Source organism: Chiloscyllium plagiosum, chromosome 3, assembly GCF_004010195.1.
Source record: "Chiloscyllium plagiosum isolate BGI_BamShark_2017 chromosome 3, ASM401019v2, whole genome shotgun sequence".
Taxonomy (NCBI): Eukaryota; Metazoa; Chordata; class Chondrichthyes; order Orectolobiformes; family Hemiscylliidae; genus Chiloscyllium; species Chiloscyllium plagiosum.
Genome location: NC_057712.1, coordinates 132,482,851 through 132,504,667, shown reverse-complemented (window position 1 = coordinate 132,504,667; position 21,817 = coordinate 132,482,851). Strand labels below are relative to the sequence as shown.

The window sequence follows — 21,817 nt, the reverse complement described above, 5'->3', positions numbered from 1 at the left end:
TTTGTTTGGACTCACCTTCTTTGCTACAAAGAACATTTTCAATCCCCCTGTCTATGCTGTACCTTACTATCTTTACATTCCTTTTAGCTTCCTGTACCACAGTGCCATGGTCATTTAACTCATCCAAACAAGCTAAGAGAACCTCAAACTAATTGGACAGTTACAGTGGCTGACACTCCTGCACTCCTGTCCTCTGTGTCCCCATACCTGTCTCATTTGCAATCACACCTACTGTCCCTGACCACAGATTGTATCAGAATATTCAGCCAAATAGGTGTGACTGTCTCCTGGTGAAAAGAATCTTGATAACATTCAGCCTCCCTGATGCACCACAGTGTCTGTATGTTAGCTTCCAGCTCACAAGCTGAAGCTGCTCAAATGTAAGCACTTACTGTAAATATTATTGTCCTGGATCACAATGGTATTGTTGATCCCTTGAGTTCCCACGTACTGTAGCTGCAGGATACGCAGAGGAGATTTACCAGGATGTTTCCTGAATTGGAGAGTTAGTCATGAAGAGAAATTGGACAGACTGGGATTGTTTTCCTCAGAGTAAAAGACATTGAGAGGGGATATGATTGAGATGTATAAAATTATGAGGGCCGTAGACAGGAAGAAACTGTTCCACTTGATTGAACAATTAATGATTGGGGGCATATATTTAGGGTAAGGGGCAGAAGGTTTAGACGAGATGTGAGACAAAATATTTTCATCCAGAGGGTGGTAGGAATCTGGAAATCGCTGCCTGGAAAGTTGGTAGGGACAGAAACTTCTGTAACATTGAAGACGTATTTAGATGTGCACTTGCAATGTCAAGGCATACAAGGCTATGGACCAAGTGCTGGAAAAGGATGACTCTGTGACACATCAACTGTACTGCAATTCTTAATGCATTTTTTGTTAATTATTTAGTTATGTCATTCATCTATATATATTGCATTTCATGTACTATATCAACTTCACATTCAAAGAGTATACTGTGTTAATATTTGAGAATGGAGTAGGCTTGAACCTGTTCACAATATTCATTAAACAGCCATTCTGTCTCCCCATAGTGCAAAGAACTGATTCCCACCAATCAGCTCTCCACTTTATATTGATGCCATGTCCAGCAGCCTTTTCAAATTTTGATTTGTTTTGCAGCAGCAAATTTGTATTCAACTGCAATCTATAATCTCATGATTTGGTATTTTGCTCAATCAACAATTTTTCATCAATCTAAGGGATTCACATTGTTTTCAAATGGAGTGCTGGTGAGTCTGTCAGGAGAGAGCTGGCATAAATGACACATCAGCCTGGTGAAACAACAATACTGAAAGAAATACATACTTAACAGAGGAAATGGATCCAATCAATCGTGAATGATGACAAGCATTTAATCAGCTAACATGAGATGGAAGTTCCACTAACATCCCCATTCTCAATGTTGGGGAGCTTAATATCAGTGCAAAAAAAACAAGCTAAGGAATTCTAACCACTTCAGTAAGAAATGCTGGTTGGGTGAGGCCAGAAATACTAATTACATGTTCTCCTTGCTCTTGTGTTCGATGTTCACACTAATAAAGCGCAGAATCATGTATGATTATGAACTATTTTCTCAACATATGCTGCCACCTTCAATAAATTATTCATGTACACTTAGTTCCCTCTGCTCTAATGTCCAACTTAGAAATGAGCCTTTCCTTTATATTCACATTCCATGTTTTTCATATCAAAATGAATAATTTCACATTTGTCTGCATTGAATTTCATCTGTCACCTGTGCCACCAACATCTCACCTACTTAACTATGTCCTTTTGAAATTCTATGCTGTTCTTCTCATATTTGAAAATACTCCAAATTTTCAGATCATCTAAAAAATTTGAAATGACACTCTATACATCAATGAAGAGGTCATTACTATATATCATAAAAAAAACAAGGATTGAGAAATTGAGAATATACAACTTCTTCCAGCCCAAAAAAATCATTAATTTTCTACTATTGTTTGTTTCTTGTTATTCAACCAGTTCCATATTGATAGCTAATCCACCTAGTCTGCACAACTTTGAGCTATCAGAGGAAACCAGAGCACTTGGAGGAAACTCAGGCAAACACAGGGAGAATGCGCAAACTCCACACAGACAGTCGCCTGAGGGTAGAACTGAACCCAGACCCTGGCAATGTGAGGCAGCAGTGTTAATCACTGAGCCACTGTGTTGCCACTTTGCAAATTGTGAAGCCACAAAATGGAGACTGCAAGGAAAATGGGCAAACTGACCGTAGCACCTGGTACAGGCAGCCATTCAAGTGGGGGAAGGAATTAGAAATCTAGTTGTGATAGGGGACAGAATAATTATAGGATAGATACTCTGCAGATGTGAACCAGAGTCCCGAAGGCTGTTTTGTCTGCCTGCTGTCGGGGTTAAGGACATCTCTTTGGGACTGGAGAAGAATTTGAGAGGAAGTGGAGGGAATTCATTAGTCGTTAATCACGAAGGTACCAACAGCATTGGGAGGAATAGAAAGGGGATATCGCTAAAAGAATTTAAACAGTTGGGAGCTAAATTAAAAAGCAGAATCTTTAAGGTAATAATCTTTGTATTACAGCTTGAGCCACGGGCAAACTGGCATGTTGTTAATAAAGTCAAGGAATTCAATGCACAGCTGTAGGGTCAACCAATAGGGGGAGAAGAGAGCTATCTGGTAGAATTGGCTTTACTTGGACTGTACACAAATCAATAAATTGACAAATCAAATAACCAAGGCTATAGAGAAAGCTTTAAACTAATTAAAGCGTGGGGAGAGGGTAAATGTAGGATTACAAAACAAGAGCACCTGGCAGCATTAGAGGTCAGCTATTTGGAGAACGATGCCCAGAGTGAAACAGATAGGACACAGTATACAAAGAAGAACAGCAGTAAATAGCTGATGAAAATAATGACCCTTTACTTGAATGAGTGCAGCATTTAGAACAAAATAGATGAAATAATCACTCAAAAACAGGCTAATGTGTAATATCTTATAGCGAGTACAGAGACATGACAGCAATGATATCAAGTCTGGGAACTGCATATTCAGGGGTAACCTTTTGAAAGGACAGACAGGAAGGAAAGACTGGTGGGGAAGCATTGTTGGTACAGGATGGTGTAAGTACGATTGTAAGAAATGATCTTGAATCTGAAAATGTAGAAAATATAGGTGAAGGTATGAAATAAAAACAGAAAGATGACACTGGTAGGAATAGTATGTCAGGGCTGTTGTTGTACACTTATAGTGTCCCTACTTCTGAGCCAGGAGGCCCGCGTTCAAGTTCCATCTGCTTCAGATATGCATAGTGATGTAAAACTTCTCTCAACAGATTGATTAGAGAGGAAAACAAATCTATAGACCCCCGAACTAGCTTTGTGGTGTGTTACGACATGGGGTAAACACTCCTGCTTAATTTACAGCAGCAATATAGAAAAGATTTATCCCGTGCAGTAATCTGTGAAAAGTTGAGAGGACAATAACTATTAAAGTAAAAAAAAACTTTATTTCTTAAAGTATAACAGAGAATAATTAACTAACAACTATTTACAACTCCTTCCTCCAACCTATCTTTTACCTTCCCCACCTACAATACTAGTCTGATAAAACTCCCAGTTAAGATGTACAAAATAAAACTTCGTATCTCAAAACAGACAGCTTTCAGTTTTCTCTGAATTCCTGTCTTTTCTTCTTGGGAATTCTGCTTCACAGGTTACTGATCGATAAAGGGGTCTTTGAGAGAGCTATGTTTTGGGCAGAATTTTTACGTGCTGGTGGTTTGGCAGTTCTCCTCTCAACGATTCAATTTTCCTAGGTCTTATACCCCCCCAAAGCATTGGATTGTGTTATTGGTTTATAAGATTGTCAATATACTAATTTCAAACTGGATTGGAGTTTGGTATTTTTCAGGATATAATTTAAACAGATTGGCCTCATTCAAATCTGTTTTGTCATTTCCAGGCAACCAGCTACCCTAGCTACCCCAGTAGCTGGAGCACGTTACATTGCATCTTGTTGAGATCACTTGGTGCCATCACTGTTAGCTTTTAACTCTCTCAAAGGTTAAGTACACCCACATCTTCATAGCAGGTGGGACAGTAGAATAAATCAGGAGATAATAAAATGTATATAACAAAGGCAGTACATTAATCATGGGTGATTTAAATCTTCATATAGATTGGGATAGTCAGATTGGCAGAGACAGCTATTAGGAAGGATTGATAAAGCATATTTACAACAGTTTCCTAGAGCAATATGTGGTGGATCAAACTAGGGAACAGGCTCTTTTGGATCTGGTGATATATAATGCGGCAGGTTTGATAATGTCACAGTAAAAGAGTCCCCTAATATCATTGAATTCACTGTGCGTCTGCATGGAGTTCCTCCCACAATCTAAAAATGTGCAGGTTGGGTGAATTGACTGTGCTAAATTGCCTATAGTGTTCAGGGGTGTGTAGGTCAGGTGAATTAGTCAGGGGTAAATGTAGAGTTAATAGGGTAGGGGAATGGATTTGGGTGGGTTATTCTTCGGAGGATCGGTATAGACTGGTTGGGCCAAATGGCTTGTTGCCACACTAGAGGGATTCTATGATTCTATGAATGAGGGTATAACTGGTTGGTGTGAACTGGAAAAGGAGTTTACCAGCAATGACAGTTGAGGAACAATGGCAGTTGCTTAAGAAAACAGTACATGACTCACAGTAAAGAATATTCAATGAGTAAAACAGATTCAAGGAAGGGAATTGGCCAACCATGGTTAACCAGGGAAGTAAAGGGATAACATTAGATTTTAAAAAAAACACAATGTGGCAAAGCTTAGTTGTAAGCCAGAGGTTTGGGAAAGTTTTAAAAACCAACAATTAACAGACAAAATATTGGAGAAACTAAACTTGGACAGTAAACTTGCAAGTAATTTCAAGATGTGTAGCAGAAGGTTCTTTAACAACATGGAAAAGGAAATGAGAAGCCAAAGTGATCTTACATGCCTTGGAAAACGAGGCTGCAGAAATAATAAAAAGGAACCAGGAAATGTTAAGGCAAGTGAATAAATACTTTGCATCAGTCTTTGCAATAGAAGGTACAAATACCATACCAACATTGCTGAATATTCAAGGGGCAAAATGAGGATAGGAAATAATACAATAACTATCACTGGTGAAAAAAGTGCTAAAGACATGAACGGGTCTGAAGACCAATATGTCCCTTAGACCTGATAGATATAGTGGATAAGTGGGTGTACTGGTAATAATCTTCCAGGAATCCTTAGATTTTGGAAAAATTCCAGAGGATTGGAAAACTGGCAATGTAACATCGTGTCATAGAGATATGCAGTATAGAACCAGACCCTTCGGTCCAACTCATCCAGATATCCTGAATAAATCTAGTCCTATTTGCCAGCATTTGGCCCATATCCCTCTAAACCCTTCTTATTCATATACCCATCCAGTGCCTTTTAAATTATGTAATTGTACCAGTCTCTACCACTTCCTCTGGCAGCTTATTCCATACACACACTTTCCTCTGTGTGAAAATTTTGTCCCTTTGGTCCCTTTTATATCTTTCTTTAGATTTTAGATTACTTTAGATTACTTTACAGTGTGGAAACAGGCCCTTCGGCCCAACAAGTCCACACCGACCCGCCGAAGCGCAAACCACCCATACCCCTACATTTACCCCTTACCTAACACTACGGACAATTTAACATGGCCAATTCACCTAACCTGCACATCTTTGGACTGTGGGAGGAAACCGGAGCACCCGGAGGAAACCCACGCAGACACGGGGAGAATGTGCAAACTCCACACAGTCAGTCGCCTGAGGCGGGAATTGAACCCGGGTCTCTGGCGCTGCGAGGCAGCAGTGCTAACCACTGTGCCACTGTGCCGCCCACAAAAAGTTAAGCCCTCCAGTTTTGGACTCCCCGCCCTGGGGAAAAGACCTTGTCAATTCACCCTATCCATGCCCTTCATGATTTTATAAACCCATATAAGGTCACCCCTCAGCCTCCTTCACTCCAGGGAAAATAGTGCCAGTCTATTCAGTCTCTCCCTGTAGCTCAAACCCACCAACCCGAGCAACATCATTGTAAATTTTTTCTGTATCCTTTCAAGTTTCACAACATCCTTCAGTTAGCAGGGAGACCAGAATTACACCCAGTATTCCAATAGTGGCCTAACCTATATCCTAACAGCCACAATATGATCTCCCAACTTTTATACTCAATGCACTGACCAATAAAGGCAAGCATACCAAATGTCTTCTTCACTATCCTATCTACTTGTGACTCTACTTTCAAGGAACTATGAAATGCACTCCAAGGTTTATTTTTTCAGCAACATCTTTATTTGTAAAGGGAAAGAGACAAAAGAAAACAATTAACAAGTAGATGAGTTAGTTTAATGTTTATTATTGGGAAAATATTAGAATGTATTGATAAAGATATACTAGCAGAGCATTTAGAAATACATAGCATGATCAAACAGAGTCAACACATAAAGAAGGGGAAATTTTGCCTGACAAATATGCCAGAATATTTTGAAAACTGTGACGATGCTGCCCCTTTTGTTCTTAGTTTTTTTAAGAGAGGTCGTAAGGGCAGAGGTGCTGAAATGTCTGGAAAACCCCTAACTTAACAATGGCAGGGAATTGGCCAGTTCTCGCAGTTCAGTTCAGTTTTCCCAGTTCCGTTTTTTTTCTACTTTGGTTTAATTTTAGCAGAGAAGCTGCTGATAGCAGGTCAGAAGTGCTGTAGTGGAGAAAGATTCCAAGCTTCAGCACATGATGCCTGACTGGCTTTCTCTCTGAAATCTCTTCGGAAGTTGTTTTCTCCTGCAAGAACCTGAATTTGAATTTGCCTTTTGTCAAGGGGTGTGTTTATGGGATGTTACAAGAATTGGAACCACTCTTTAGTTAAATTGCAATATTGAGTCGGTTGAGTTTTCAAATAATTAAGTTATTTTAAATTTAGTTTTCTTTTGTTCATGTTTCAATGTAGTGTTTAAATAAATCATATTTGCTTAAAGCTGAGTGGTTTGACCGGGTGCATCACACCTAGAATATCCACTTCATATCTGCCTTTAAAATAAGATAAGTTAGGGTTTAGGCTACCTTTTCCAATGTTTTGACGGGTTTTGCCCTGGTCCATTACAGACTGAGAGCTTTTGTCAGGATTTATTCTGTTGTTTCAATTTGGGATTAGTGTTGTTGGACTCAAAGGCGGTGAGTGGTTAAGTGTTCGTATCTTTTGTTCTGGGTGTTGAATTTGGTTGGTTCAAACAGTGCTTGGTGTGGTAATGGTTCTTTCAGTTACTGCAAGTTTTCTGAGGGTGAAAGACTGTGGGGTTTTACAAGAGGTGAGCAAGGCAAAGCTGCTGGATTTGGCAGACAAGCTGGAGTTGGGATTACCTTCATCCATGAGAAAAGGAGCGACAATTACAGCAATAGTTTGGCATTTAAATTTGTTGGAAACACTAACAGAATCCTTGAAAATGGCTAAACTTTTGTTGAAAATGAAGCAGCTTGAGTTAGAGGTAAAAGAAAAAGAAAGATAAAAATAAATGAAATGGTTTGAATTACGATTAAAAGCAGAGGGAAGAGAAAAAAAAAGAAACAACTTGCCCTGGCAGAACAAAAAGAAAAGGACCGAATCGCTTTAGCAGAAGAAAAGAAAAGGAGGGGAATACACTGGCTGAAGGAAGGGAGAAAGAGAGAAATGAAAGGGAGAAAGAGTGAGATGAAAGGGAGAGAGAGAGGGTTTGAATTTCATAAATTGGCACTTAGACAGGAAAGTCAGCTTAAAAGGATGGAGATGAAGGTAGAAGGTAGGCTTAGTGAGGATGAGCAAACCCATTGTACCAAAGCTGAAAATGTGTTGCTGGAAAAGCGCAGCAGGTCAGGCAGCATACAAGGAGCAGGTGAATCGACGTTTCGGGCATGAGGCCTTCTTCAGGAATGAGGAAAGTGTGCCCAGCAGGCTAAGATAAAAGGTAGGGAGGAGTGACTTGTGGGAGGGGCGTTGGAAATGCGATAGGTGAAAGGAGGTTAAGGTGAGGGTGATAGGCCAGAGTGGGGGTGGGAGCGGAGAGATCAGAAGGAAGATTGCAGGTTAGGAAGGTGGTGCTGAGTTCGAGGGTTGGGACTGAGACAAGGTGTGGGGAGGGGAAATGAGGAAACTGGAGAAATTTGAGTTCATCCCTTGTGGTTGGAGGGTTCCTAGGCGGAAGATGAGGCGCTCTTCCTCCAGCCATCGTGTTGCTATGATCTGGCGATGGAGGAGTCCAAAGGCCTGCATGTCCTTGGTGGAGTGGGAGGGGGAGTTGAAGTGTTGAGCCACGGGGTGGTTGGGTTAGTTGGTCCGGGTGTCCCAGAGGTGTTCTCTGAAACGTTCCGCAAGTAGGCGGCCTATCTCCCCAATATAGAGGAGGCCACATCTATCATCCTCACCTTGACCTCCTTCCACCTATCGCATTTCCAACGCCCCTCCCCCAAGTCCCTCCTCACTACCTTTTATCTTAGCTCTGATCTCCAGCATCTGCAGTCCTCTCTTTCTCCTAACCACTGACCCACCATTCAAATGGACAAGAATAGAATAGTGTACGTTAGATGGGCTTCATATTGGTTCCACAGGTCGGAGCAACATCGAGGGCTGAAGGGCCTGTACTGTGCTGTAATGTTCAATTTTCTTAGCTGGGAAATACTAACCTAATTATACGCGATGTAGACATAGGAAATGCTGTTCCAATTAAGCAACATCCTTGTAGACTTAACCTTCTAAAGTTGGCACAGGCTCAAAAAGAGGTTGAACGCATGCTCCAAGACAACATAATCTAATTGAGTTGCAGTTACTGGAGCTTATCCATAGTAATGGTTCCAAAACCAGATGGTACCCAATGGTTATGTGTAGACTATTGCAAAGTGAATGCAGTCACAAAGTCTGATTCATATCCGATTCCATGTTTGGAAGACTGTATTGAAAAGGTGGGACAGGCAGCATATATTTCTAAGTTGGACTTAGGTACCTTTATCTGAAAGAGCAAAGACAATTTCTTCTTTTGTAACAGTAAATGGTCTGTATTAATTTAAAGTCATGCCATTTGATATGAAAAATGCGCCAGCTGCATTTCAATACAGTCATTTCTGGATTACCCAATTGTGTAGTATACATGAATGACCTGGTGATTTTTAGTCACACATAGAAGGAACATTTGTAGCATTTATTAGAATTATTCGATCGACTTCGGGTGGCAGGTTTCTCAATAAACCTGGCGAAGAGTCAGTTTGCTAAAGCCCAAGTCACCTTCCCTGGCTATGTTATTGGATATAGACAGATGGCCACACAGAATGTGAAAATAAAGGTTATTGAGGAGTTGCCCATACTATTGATGAAGAGAGCAGTACTATGATTTCTGGGATTGAGTGAGTTTTATCAAGAATTCGTACTGAACTTTAGCAGCACGGCTGCTCCATTCTTTGAATTACTGATGAAATGCAGGAAATTGCAGTGGACAGCAGACTATCAAAAGCCTGAAAGCTGTATTAATCACTGCCCCAGTGCTAGCCACACCAAAGCCATTCAAGGTTTCTATCGATGCAAGTGATGTGGGTGTCTGTGCTATTATCTTACAAGAAGACAACAATAAGATAGAAAGGCCTATCGGTTACTACTCCAGGAAATTGAACATTCATCACCAGAAATATTCAACAGTTGAAAAGCAGACTTTGAACTTGCTGTTGATGTTACAACATTTCAACGTTTATGCTGTCTGTAATGTGTCTGAGACATCATTTCCACTGATCACAACCCATTGAATTTTGTGGATAAATTTAAAGACAAAACTTCCCGACAGTTTAGTTTGGGCTTGTCTTCCCACCCTGCCCCCTGTAAAAACGCCATCCCATATTCCCAATTCCTTCGCCTTCGCTGCATCTGCTCCGAGAAGGACCAATTCCAATACCGAACAACCCAAATGGCCTCCTTCTTCAAAGACCGCAATTTCCCCTCAGATGTGGTTGACGATGCTCTCAACCGCATCTCCTCCACTTCCCGCTCCTCTGCCCTTGAACCCCGCCCCTCCAATCGCCACCAGGACACGACCCCACTAGTTCTCACCTACCACCCCACCAACCTCCAGATACATCGGATCATCCTTCATTTCTGCCACCTCCAAACGGACCCCACCACCAAGGATATATTTCCCTCCCCACCCCTATCAGCCTTCCGGAAAGACCACTCCCTTCGCGACTCCCTTGTCAGATCCACACCCCCCACCAACCCAACCTCCACTCCCGGCACCTTCCCCTGCAACCGCAAAATATGCAAAACTTTCGCCCACACCACTCCCTCACTTCCCTCCAAGCCCCCAAGGGATCCTTCAATATCCACCAGAAATTCACCTGCACCTCCACACACATCATTTACTGCATCCGCTGCACCCGATGCTTCCCAACCTCTCCGTCCCCACCCCCTCTCCGGCCTATCACCCTCAATCTAACCTCCTTCCACCTATCGCATTCCCAACGCCCCTCCCCCACGTCCCTCCTCCCAACCTTTTATCTTAGCCTGCTTGGCACACCCTCCTCATTCCTGAAGAAGGGCTTATGCCCGAAACGTCGATTCTCCTTCTTCTTTGATGCTGCCTGACCTGCTGCGCTTTTCCAGCAACACATTTTTATGATCTGATCCCCAGCATCTGCAGTCCTCACTTTCTCCTTGTTACAGCGAATCAGTTTGAAAATTATACATGTGGCAGAATGAGAAGACATAATTATCAATGCATTGTCAAGACTCGGATGAATAAATGAAAGCATTTGGTAGCAGTAGTAAACAAACTGAACTAGAATATAGTATTGCATGTTTGCATGGTTATAGTCAATTTAATATATATATATTGTAGTGTGCTAACAGAGTAACAATAAAAGGTTTAAAATGAAGCCATCTTTGCATAATGGTGATTCACTTTTGTTAATGGGGAGCTGTGATGCTGCTGCTCCTTTAACAAGGTTATTTTGTCCTTGGTTTTTTTTTAAAGAGATGTCATAAAGGCAGAGGTGCTGAAATGTCTGGAAATAACCTAGTTTAGCAATGGCAGGGAAGTGGCCAGTTCTCCCAGTTCAGGTTTTTCTAGTTTAGTTTTAGCAGAGAAGCTGCTGTTAGCCGGTCAGAATCTGCCGCAGTGCAGAAAGGCTCCAAGCTTCAGCAGATGGTTCTTGACTTGCCTTCTCTCTAAAATCTCTTTAGGAGTTGTTTTCTCCTGTCTGCAAGAATTTGAGTTTAAATTTGCCTTTTACCAAGAGGTGTGTTTATGGAATGTTACGAGATTTGGAACAGCTCTTTATTAAAGTTGTTGTATCGAGTCAGTTAGGTTTTCAAATAATTGTTATTCTAAACTCTGTTTTCCTTTGTTTGTGTTACAACTGTAGTGTTTAAATAAACTGTTTGCTTAAAGCTGAGTGGTTTGACCAGCTGCATCACACCTGGAATATCTGCTTCACATTTGCGTTTAAAATAAGAAAAGTTAGGGACTGGGCTACCTTTGAAATGTTTTGAGGGGGTCAAGTCTGTCCATAACAGGACATAGCAAAGGGAATAGATGTAGGCAAAGCATTGGATTTGATATATTTCATATTCAGAAAGTATTTGCTAAGGTACTGCACATTAGGGTTCTTAATAAGACAAGAATCCCTGGTGCTGCAGATACTATATTAGCATGAATAGAGGATTGGCTAACAAAGAGAGTTGTGATAATGAGGGTGTTTTCAAGATGATAACCCATAACCTGTACCTCATGGGGTGCCACAGGGATCAGTGTTGAAACCACAATTATTTACAATGTATATTAATGACTTGGCTAAGGAATGAGCATGTACTATAGCCAAGTTTGCAGATGTTACAAAAATAGCTTTGAAGACAAGTGATGAGGATTATACAAATAATTTGCAGAGAGATATAGACAGGTTAAGTAATTGGGCAAAAACTTGGCCAATGGAAAATAATATGGCGATATGTGACGTTGTGCACTTTGGCATAAAAGGTAGCTGAAAATTAATTAAATAGAAAAAGACAGCAGAAACGGTCCTTGTCTATAAATTTCAAAATGGTAGAATCCACGTCAGTGTACAATAGGGAAGACAAATGAAATATTGGCTTTTACATCAAAGTGAGTGGGTAGGGAGGTCTTGCTAAAACTGGTTCAAGGCACTCGTTAAATCTTAGCTGAAATGCTACGTTTCAGCTCCTTATGAAACAAAAGACACACTGACATTTCAGGCAGTCCAGGAAAGGTTCACTGGACTGATACTAGTTATGGAGGGATTGTGTTATGAGGAAAAGTTGACCAGTTTGAACATGTACTCTTGGAGTTTAGAGGATTGAGAGGCAACGTTCTTGAAACAGTCCTGAAGAAGGGTTACACCCGAAATATTGACATCTTAACCGCCTGATGCTGCTGGCTTGGCGGTGTTCTTCCAGCCTCCTGCTTGTCTACTTTGGATTCCAGCATCAACAGTTTTTTTGTCTCTAACCTTCTTGAAACAAGCAAGATTCTCAGGGAACTTTATAAGTATCATTTTCGTGTATTGAAAAATGTGGTGCTAGAAAAACACAGCAGGCCAGGCAGCATCTGAGGAGCAGGCGAATCGACATTTTGGGCATAAGCCCTTCTTCAGAAATGGCTTATGCCCGAAACATCGATTTGCCTGCTCCTCGGATGCTGCCTGGCCTGCTGTATTTTTCCAGCCCCACATTTTTCAACTCTGGTCTCCAGCATCTGCAGTCCTCACTTCCTCCTCATTTTCATGTATGTCTAATATATTTGCTGACTTAGTGGTACTTTTTTATGCTAATAATTTGGCATAATAATTTCATCTCCCATGAGACATGGTTTATTATCGTTGAAACACAATATATATGCAATTATGTAGGAGAAGGCAACAGTCTAGTGATATTATCACTGCACTATTAATCCAGAGACCTAGAGAATGATATGGTGACCTGGGTTTGAATCACTCATGGCAGGTGGTGGAATTTGAATTCAACAAAACAAAATCTGTAATTAAGAATCAAATGATGACCATGAATCCATTGTCAGTTGTCAGAAAAACCCATTTGATTCACTAATGTTCTTTCGGGAAGGAAACTCTCATCCTTACTTGGTCTGGCTGACATGTGACTCCAGACCCATTGCAATGTAGTTGACTGTTAACTGCCCTCTGGGCAATTAGGGATGGGCAGTAAATGCTGCATAGCCAGTGGCACACTCATCTCGTGACTGAACGAACGCATACTCAATGAAACCCATCTTTTCCTCTAATTTCCCAAGTACCTTAACAGTTCTTTAATGCCTATGCTCTCACACTGGTTTTAAATCTGCTTTGTGAGTGCAGGATGTTACAGCAGTTTATACTACACCGATTACAGCTGGTCAAACTGAAGTTCTGAGGCTGTTCTTGTTGTTTTTGATTGGATTGATTTTATTGTCACTTGTACTCAATTATAAAATTACAAGAGTTCAGTGAAAAGTGTATAATATTGCCACATAAGGTGCCATCTTAGGTACAGGATCTTAAGAACAAGGTAGAAAGAAAGAACATTGCAGTACTTACAGCAGAGCATAAAATAAATGAAATAAGGTTAAAAGTTACACATTGCATACCTTCTTAGTTTTAAGTAGCAAATAAAGAAATAAAGCTGCAAGTTCAAACATTACAGTCTTAAGGGCTTAGCCTCAATTGGACTGCACTTCAAGGAATATCCTCAAGACCTGATGTCAATTCTGGTTGAGAGTCCAATAAGCAGAGCCAAGAATCCACGATGCAAGACCAAAAGGTCCAGCACACCGGCCTTAAAGACCTCCATGCCTAAAGTACACCATGCCAGGCCGAATGTCTACCTCCCCAAGCTGGGAGGCCTCCAAGTCAAGCTGGTAGGCCATGATCAGGTCGCCGCCTGGCTGGGAGGCTGCCACGCTAGTACAGGAGGTTGTCTTGTCAGGCTGAGAAACTGCCACACAGGCCAGGGGGCATCACACCAAGCCAGGAGACTGCAATGCCAGGCCAGGAGGGTGTCACACCAAGCTAGGAGACCGCCACGCGAGGCCAAGAGAATGGCACATTAAGCCAGGAGGCCACCTCTCCAGGCCAGGAGCTTTCCCTGCCAGACAGGGAGGCCACCTCACCAGGTCTGTGCTGAGTCCAAGGCAGGGAGCCTGAGGCTTAGAGAAGAAAGAAGACAGAAGGAAAAAAACATACAAAAGAGAAGAAAAAAAAAAGAGAGGAAGTGAAGAAAAGGAAACAGACAGCAGACAAGCTCCATGTGGAGCGTTCTTCTCTGCCACCATCTTGGAACCCAGTCTACTCCCGAGGTACCTGCTTCTTGGTGCTGTTGTTCTCTCCAGAGCGTGCGAGACCTTTCTGAATTGAGTAACCTCTTTTAAATAGTTCTCCAGATCATTCCCAAATGGCTTTAATAACAGCAGTTTGATGTAATAATGTAATTAGCATAGTTCAGTTACTCTCCCCAGGGCCCTACCATTATCTGTGTAAGTCCTGCCCTGGTTTGACCCACCAAAATACTACATCTTGCATTTATCAATATTAATCTCCATTTGCCATTCCTCAGCCCCCTGGACCAGTTGAACAAGATCTCACTGCATTTCCAGGTAGCCTTCTTCACAGTCCACTAAACCACCAATCTTGATGTCATCTGCAAATTTACTAACCATACCTCTTAAATTCTCACCCAAATCCAAATCCAAATCCAAATCCAAATCCAAATCAAATCCAAATCCAAATCCAAATCCAAATCCAAATCCAAATCCAAATCCAAATCCAAATCCAAAAATGACAAATAACAGTGTACTCAGCATTGATACTAGCAGCACATCTCTGATCACAGAGCTCCAGACTGAAAAATATTGCTTTAAAAACACCCACTGTTAAGCCAATTTTGTATCCAATTGGCTAGTTTTCCCGGGATCCCGTTAGATTTAACCTTACTCAATAACCTACATGTGGCATCTTGTCAAAAGTATGTGGACAGCATCTGCTGCACTGCTTTCATCTACATTCTTAATCATCCTTTAAAATACTCAATCAAATTCATGAGACCAATTTCCCAAACACAAACGCATGCTGATTATCCCAAATGTGTCCTTGCTTCTCGAAATGCCTCAAAGATCCTGTCTCTCAGAATGCCCACTAACAATTTACTCACCACAGACATTAGGCTAACCAGTCTGTAGTTCCCAGGCATTTCCTTACAGCCTTTTAAAAATAATGACATAACATTAGGCATCATCCAATCTTTGGGCACTTTTCCCATGATTGTTGATCAGACAAATGTCTCTTCTAGGGGCTTTGCAAACACTTTCATAGCTTTCCACAATGTTCTTGGACACATATGATCAGGTCCTGGGGATTTATCTACCTTCACTGTTTATTTCTCTGTTTTTCCTAGCTTCTATGTCTTTCTCCATAGTAAATACTGATATAAAATATTCATTTAGGATCTCGCCCATCCCCTGTGGTTCCACACATAAATGGCCTTGTTGATCTGTAAGGGGCCATATTTCTCTCCCTAGTCACTGTTTGGTCTTAACATACTTGTAGAATCTCTTTGCAATCTCTTTACCTTATCTGCAAAAGCCATCTCAGGTCTCCTTTTTGCCCTCCTGATTTACTGCAACCACTCTGAGACGTCCTTGACCCTGGCACCAGGGAGGCACTCGCAGCCACAGAAACCATATGTGTTCCTCACTAGCGATCTCTATCACAATTGCTCACTTGAACTTTGCCAAACACTGCTTTCCAGCAGAACAAGTTGTGGTGCCAAAGACCTGGCTGCTGTTACTATTTTCCCAAAGAGCTATCCCCCAGCAGTTTCCAAATTGGTATCCAAAAAAAACTGAACAATTGCAGATCCTGGAAATCAGAAATTAGAGGAAAACTCACCAGGTCTAGCAGCATCTGTGGAGAGAAATCAGCATTAATGTTTCGGGTATAATGACCTTTCTTCAGAACAGTATCCAAAACTGTTACTTTTGAGCAGAGTAGCGCTACTTGACTACCTCTCCTGGTGGTCACCCATCTACCTGATTGAACCTAGGGTGTGACCACCTACCTAAGTCTACTATCTATCACACTTTCTGCCTCCTGTCTGCTCATCAGTACATCCAACTGCTGCTCTAACCGATCCCTGTGGTCTGAGTGAAGCTACAGCCAGATACACTTCCTGCAGACATAGTCAACATGGACAGCCAACTACTTCCTCATCCCATGTTTCTGGTGTAACCTTCTTCAGGACCTGGATTCTACTTTGGATTCCAGAATCTGCAGGTTTTTCTTGTCCCTCATCTTCCACAGCTGACAGGAGGTGCATACCATTCCACTCAGTGCCATTTCTGCACCTTTAACAACAGTGGAAGAAAAAAGATCTTACCCTTACCTTACTGTTTCACATTCTCCTCAACAAAGCCTGGTACTCATCTCGGCCTGCTCTTAGATCTAACTAGCAGCACCTCGACCATATGCAAAAATGGCTGGACAAGATGCGATAATGCCTCCCTTCCCTTCCTGTCTAACACTTGGCTCAACTCCGAGGATTGCTGATCACACCCCAAACCTCAGATCTACTATTTCACTCGAAACCTTTGTAGCATTCCCTCATCAGCACCTATTCAGTAGTTAATCAAGGTGGATGGCTTACATATAGAACATAGAACAGTACAGCACAGTACAGGCCTTTTGGCCCACAATGTTGTGCCGAGCATTTATCTTAATCTAAGATCAACCTAACCTACACACTGCTCAATTCACTATCATCCATCTGCTTGTCCAGTAGTCGCTTAAATGTCTCTGACTTGATCCAATATCTCAGTTCTACGACTCATTAACACCAATTTAGTACAATCAATTGAGGTGATAGGTTTTTATATCTGTCCAGCCTGATTGAATTCCTCGGATCTTTTTCAGTTAGTCAGTTTTCTTAGCATGTTACTTTTAGTGTCCCAAAAGGGCTGTTATTTCATTTAAAAGGGCATTTTACTATCTACAACTTGAAATGGTGGATGTGGAAAAGTTGTTTCCTCCTGAGGGAGAGGACCAGATATCATAAAAGGGGTCGCACATTGAAGATAGAGATGATGAGGAATTTCTTCTTTTCGAGAGCTCTGAAAGGGTGGAGTTCTTTCCCATGGAGGACTGTTGAGGCTGGGCCATTAAGTATATTCAAAGTTAGCAAAAACAGATTTTAACCAATAAGGGAATTAAGGATGCCAGGGAAAAGGCAGGAAAGTGGAATTATCAAATTAGCCATGATCTCATTGATTGACAGAGCAGATTAGATGGGCGAAATGGATTACTTCTGCTGCTACATCTTGTGAGTTTATGGTTTCATAGCTCCACATACCAGATTAAAAAACATTGGCCTCATTGACCCTCCACATTTCTTCTTCAAAACCCTTCAGCAAGTTTGTTAAACTTGATTTTCCTTCATTATCCCCTGCTGGCTTGAAACTTGCATTTTCTACCTTTGGAGTGTTTGGAATAATGCCGCCAGTGGCTCTTATTCAATATTAGTTCCCTAAATAGGGTTGTTCACCTGGTGCAATGAGGGAGTCCTGGCAGACAGATATAAATAGGAGTGTCAGAGGTTCTATTCACTGAGTAGCCAGCTTTGTGCTAGCTGGATCAGTACCAGCTATTATACACATGTAAGTAAAGGGTGGCTGGGTGACAGCAGGCTCAAGATTTCGAATGGCCAACTCTTGCTCCTATCTTTTATGTTTCTAGCTGAGGATGCATCTCATCTGATCCAGGTTTCTTATCAATTATAAGGACATCCAGGCTTATCAATTTTTAACTCTTCTAGTATATGAATTACTATTTTTTCTCCATAACTTGGAATAACATCTTATTTCTTGCTGAAGCCAAATACATTTAATACCTCAGCTATGTCTCCTAATTGTTCCTAATCAGTCTCATTCCTCCCTTACCATTTATTTTTACAATTTATAAATCTATACGAAACTTCAGACTTCTCTTTTGTTAATTATAGAGTAATACAAAACACAAGAGGCTCTTCAGCCCATCGAATCTGCACCATTAAAAATATGCTACTGTCTACATTAGTCCCACTTTCCCACACTAGGCCTATAATCTTGAATGTTATGACACTTCATGTGTTCATTCAAGTACTTTTTGAAGATTGTGAGGTTTCCTGTCTTAACTATCCTGCCAGGCAGAACGTTCTAGACCCCCACCACCCTCTGAGTGATAAAGCTTTTCCTCAAATCCCTTCTATACCTCTTGCATTTCACTTGTTATTAGCCCTTCAATTAGGGGAACAACTGCTTATATTCACCCTGTTGTTAACCCTGACCACGGCCCTGATAATCTTCTCTACCTCTATCAGGTCCACTGCAACCTTTTCTGCTCTGTAGAAAAACAGCCCAAGCTTACCCAACCTCTCTTCATAGCTGACATGCCCAGATAAATTCTGGTGAATCCCTTTTGCATCCGTCCAGAACAATCACGTTGTTCCTATAGTGTGGTGACCAGAATTGCACTATTAATCTGTCCTGACACCCTCAGAGATATGTGGACAAACACTTTAAGATCCCTCTGTTCCTCTGAGTTTTCTAGTGTCCAAGATCCCTCTGTTCCTCTGATATTTCTAGTGTCTTGCCATTCATTTTGTAGTTTCTTCCCTTTTACAAAGTGCGTCACTTCACATTTATCAGGGTTGACTGGCAGTTTCTTTTCAAAGCTCCCTTTTCTTCTCATTGTATTTTTCACCTTCTACTGAAACTTTTATATTCAGCTAAATTTTCATTTATATTTTCCGGAGTACATCAAAGTATGTTCCCATACTTTGGCAGTTGCCTCGCTGCAAAGGCCATCATTGATGAGATGATCCACCATTTCACAGCTGTGCCAGCTAAGCCTTTGCTTTGGTGAGGCCGGGTTTTTAGTTCCCTTACTTGACAAAGGATGTAATTGTATTGGAGACATTTCAGAAAAAGTTCAGAAAAGATCAATTCCAAAAAATGTAAAACATGTTTTCTGATGAGAGATTGGGCAATTTTGTCCTATGCTCACTCGAGATTAGGATGAGAGGAGATATAATTGACTTATATAAGATGCAAAAAAGATTGACAAAGTAGATGTAGAGTGATGTTTCCGCTTGGGGGACAATCTAGAATGAGAGGACACGTTTTTAGCCTAAAGGGTGGCAAATTTAAAACAACGACGAGAAGGAAATACTTCTCTGAATTGGCCATGAATCTGTAGAATCTGTTCACCAAGAGTGCGGTAGATACTAGGACACTGAATAAAATTAGGGAGACGACAGAGTTTTTAATTACTAATAGGCTACGGGGTTACAGGGAGTGTGCAGGAAAGTAGAGTTGATGCTAAGATGTGATTACCTATGATCATATGAAATAGCGGAGCAGGCTGAAGGGGTAGAATTGCCTACGTCAGCTACTAGTTCCAAAAACCTGCCTGACAACTAAAGCATGATGTGCAGACTAGTTGTCGTCACCACACTCCTGTACTGCAATGATACTTGGACTGTGCATTAGTGATACATAAGAGCAAAGCATCAGCAAAATACTATCATTAATCTCTTCATTGCATTCGCTAGATTCAATTCGCTGAGGATTAGTGAACCAGGATGTTGTCTGTCTTTAAATCAGGTGTGCAACATTCAGACAAAACTCTGGTGAAACCAACAATAATGAAATCGATATATGCCTGGAATTAGAACATAGAACACAGAAAAGCATAGCGCAGAATGGGCCCTTTGGCCCACAATGTTGTGCCGAGCATTATTCCTAATGTAAAATAAAATAACAACCTACGCACCCCTCAATTCACTGCTATCCATGTGCATGTCCAGCATTCACTTAGATTCCTAATGACTCTGATTCCACCACCACTGCTGGCAAGACATTCCATGCATTCACAACTCTCTGCATAAAGAACCTTCCTCTGACGTCCCCCCTATACCTTTCTCCTAATATCTTAAAACAGTAACCCCTCGTGCCAGTCAATCCTGCCCTGGGGAAAAGTCTCTGGCTATTGACGCTATTCAATCTTCTGAGGAGCTTTGCCTTTGTATGCCTAACCTTTTCCTTTCAAGGGAATACACCTTGACAGTGGCCAGCATGTCTCCTCCTTGAAGGGAGCCCTTTGTTCTGAAACTGTTTTTCCTTCCAAACGTTGACTATAGACACTGAGTTCTGTGCTTTCTTCATTGTATTTAGCTTCCCCTGGTTGATTATTCATTGCCATTTTCTATAGGAAACATAAACTTTATGATACTATGATACTGTTCCATGAATATTGTCTCAATGACATGGACAGAGCTTTCCTTTTCCTGGTGATGGAATAAAGGAGGGAAATACAATGAGAATGAAAAAGATCATATTCTCAATATTGAGAAAAAAACTTTCCTAATTTTCACTCAAGCTTAAAAGGTGATATCTGAACCACACCATTGAATGGCAACTTACTTGTATGCCAGTTGCATTCCATTGAAGCCACAACTAATTTTATTTAAAAACCAGAAGAACTGCAGATATTGTAAATCAGGGACAAAATTAGAAATTGCTGGAAAAACTCATCAGGTCTGGCAGTATCAGTGGAAAGAAATCAGGATCACTGGATTCTGAGAAAGGATCACTCAGCCTGAAATGTTAAACCTGTCCAGATTTCTCTTCACAGATGCTGCCAGACCTCCTGAGATGTTTCAGCAATCTCAATTTTCGTCGCTCATTTTATTTATATGCACTTCCAATTGCATTCCTTCTTCCGAGAAACTAGACAGTGCAGAGCCCTGATGTGAATCAGAGCAAGTTCTTGGCAGACACTTTCTTTGAACCTGCGTTTCACCAAATCACCCTGCCATCATGCAACTACCTCTTCACAACAATTTCTCAGCATGTGCCATGGTCACCATCTGCATTGACCCACCGTCCACGCAAGTCTGCATCAGCAAGCCACTGGCCTAGCCATATAATCGTGTTGGCTCTCAGACCAATTCTCACACAACTTCAGCCCTTCTACACTTTAGAGTTCAAGGACCCTTACAATTTGCTTGCTTCATCTGACAGTTTTGCTCACAGGGACACACATGCATCTCAAGCATCTACACAGGATGTACCTTACGCATCTCAGCTCAATTTATTCATACTCACTCACTTTAGTCTTTATTGAAGACTGATGGTCTCTGCCTCCTTTAATTTCTTAGCGCACACTCACTGACATTAGCAGTGACATACAAACTGCCTGCCTCCACAGGGTCTTCAGTATTAAGCCAACACTGTGGCTTGCATTGCTGTTTAGTGAGGAGGATGAGACTGTGTGGAGCACTGTACAGTCAAGGAGGTGAGCGTATTGCTACACAGAACCACGCTACATCAATGTCATATTTAAAGGATGTACCAGCAGTTTACATGGCCAACACATTGCATGTGCTCCAAGCAAATGGTCATGTGTAGAAACCAAAGGGATAAGGGCTTAGAGACTGTCAAGATGTATCACGTTAAAAATCACACAACACCAGGTTATAGTCCAACAGGTTTAATTGGAAGCACACTAGCTTACGGAGCGACGCTCCTTCATCAGGTGACTGTGGAGGGCTCGATCGTAACACAGAATTTATAGCAAAAATTTGCAGTGTGATGTAACTGAAATTATACATTGAAGAATTGATTGTCTGTTAAGCCTTTCATCTGTTAGAATACAGTGGTAGTTTCACTTCTTTCATGTGTAAATCACAAAACCCTTTTTTAAAAGTTGCATTCTCGG

At 41.3% G+C, this 21,817-nt stretch overlaps 1 protein-coding gene across 1 annotated transcript in view; it reads left to right on the top strand.

Moving 5' to 3' along the window:
- Positions 1-21,817, top strand: part of LOC122540179 (dynein axonemal heavy chain 8-like) — a 1,249,383-nt gene that overhangs the window by 294,282 nt on the left and 933,284 nt on the right. The window lies entirely within an intron of this gene.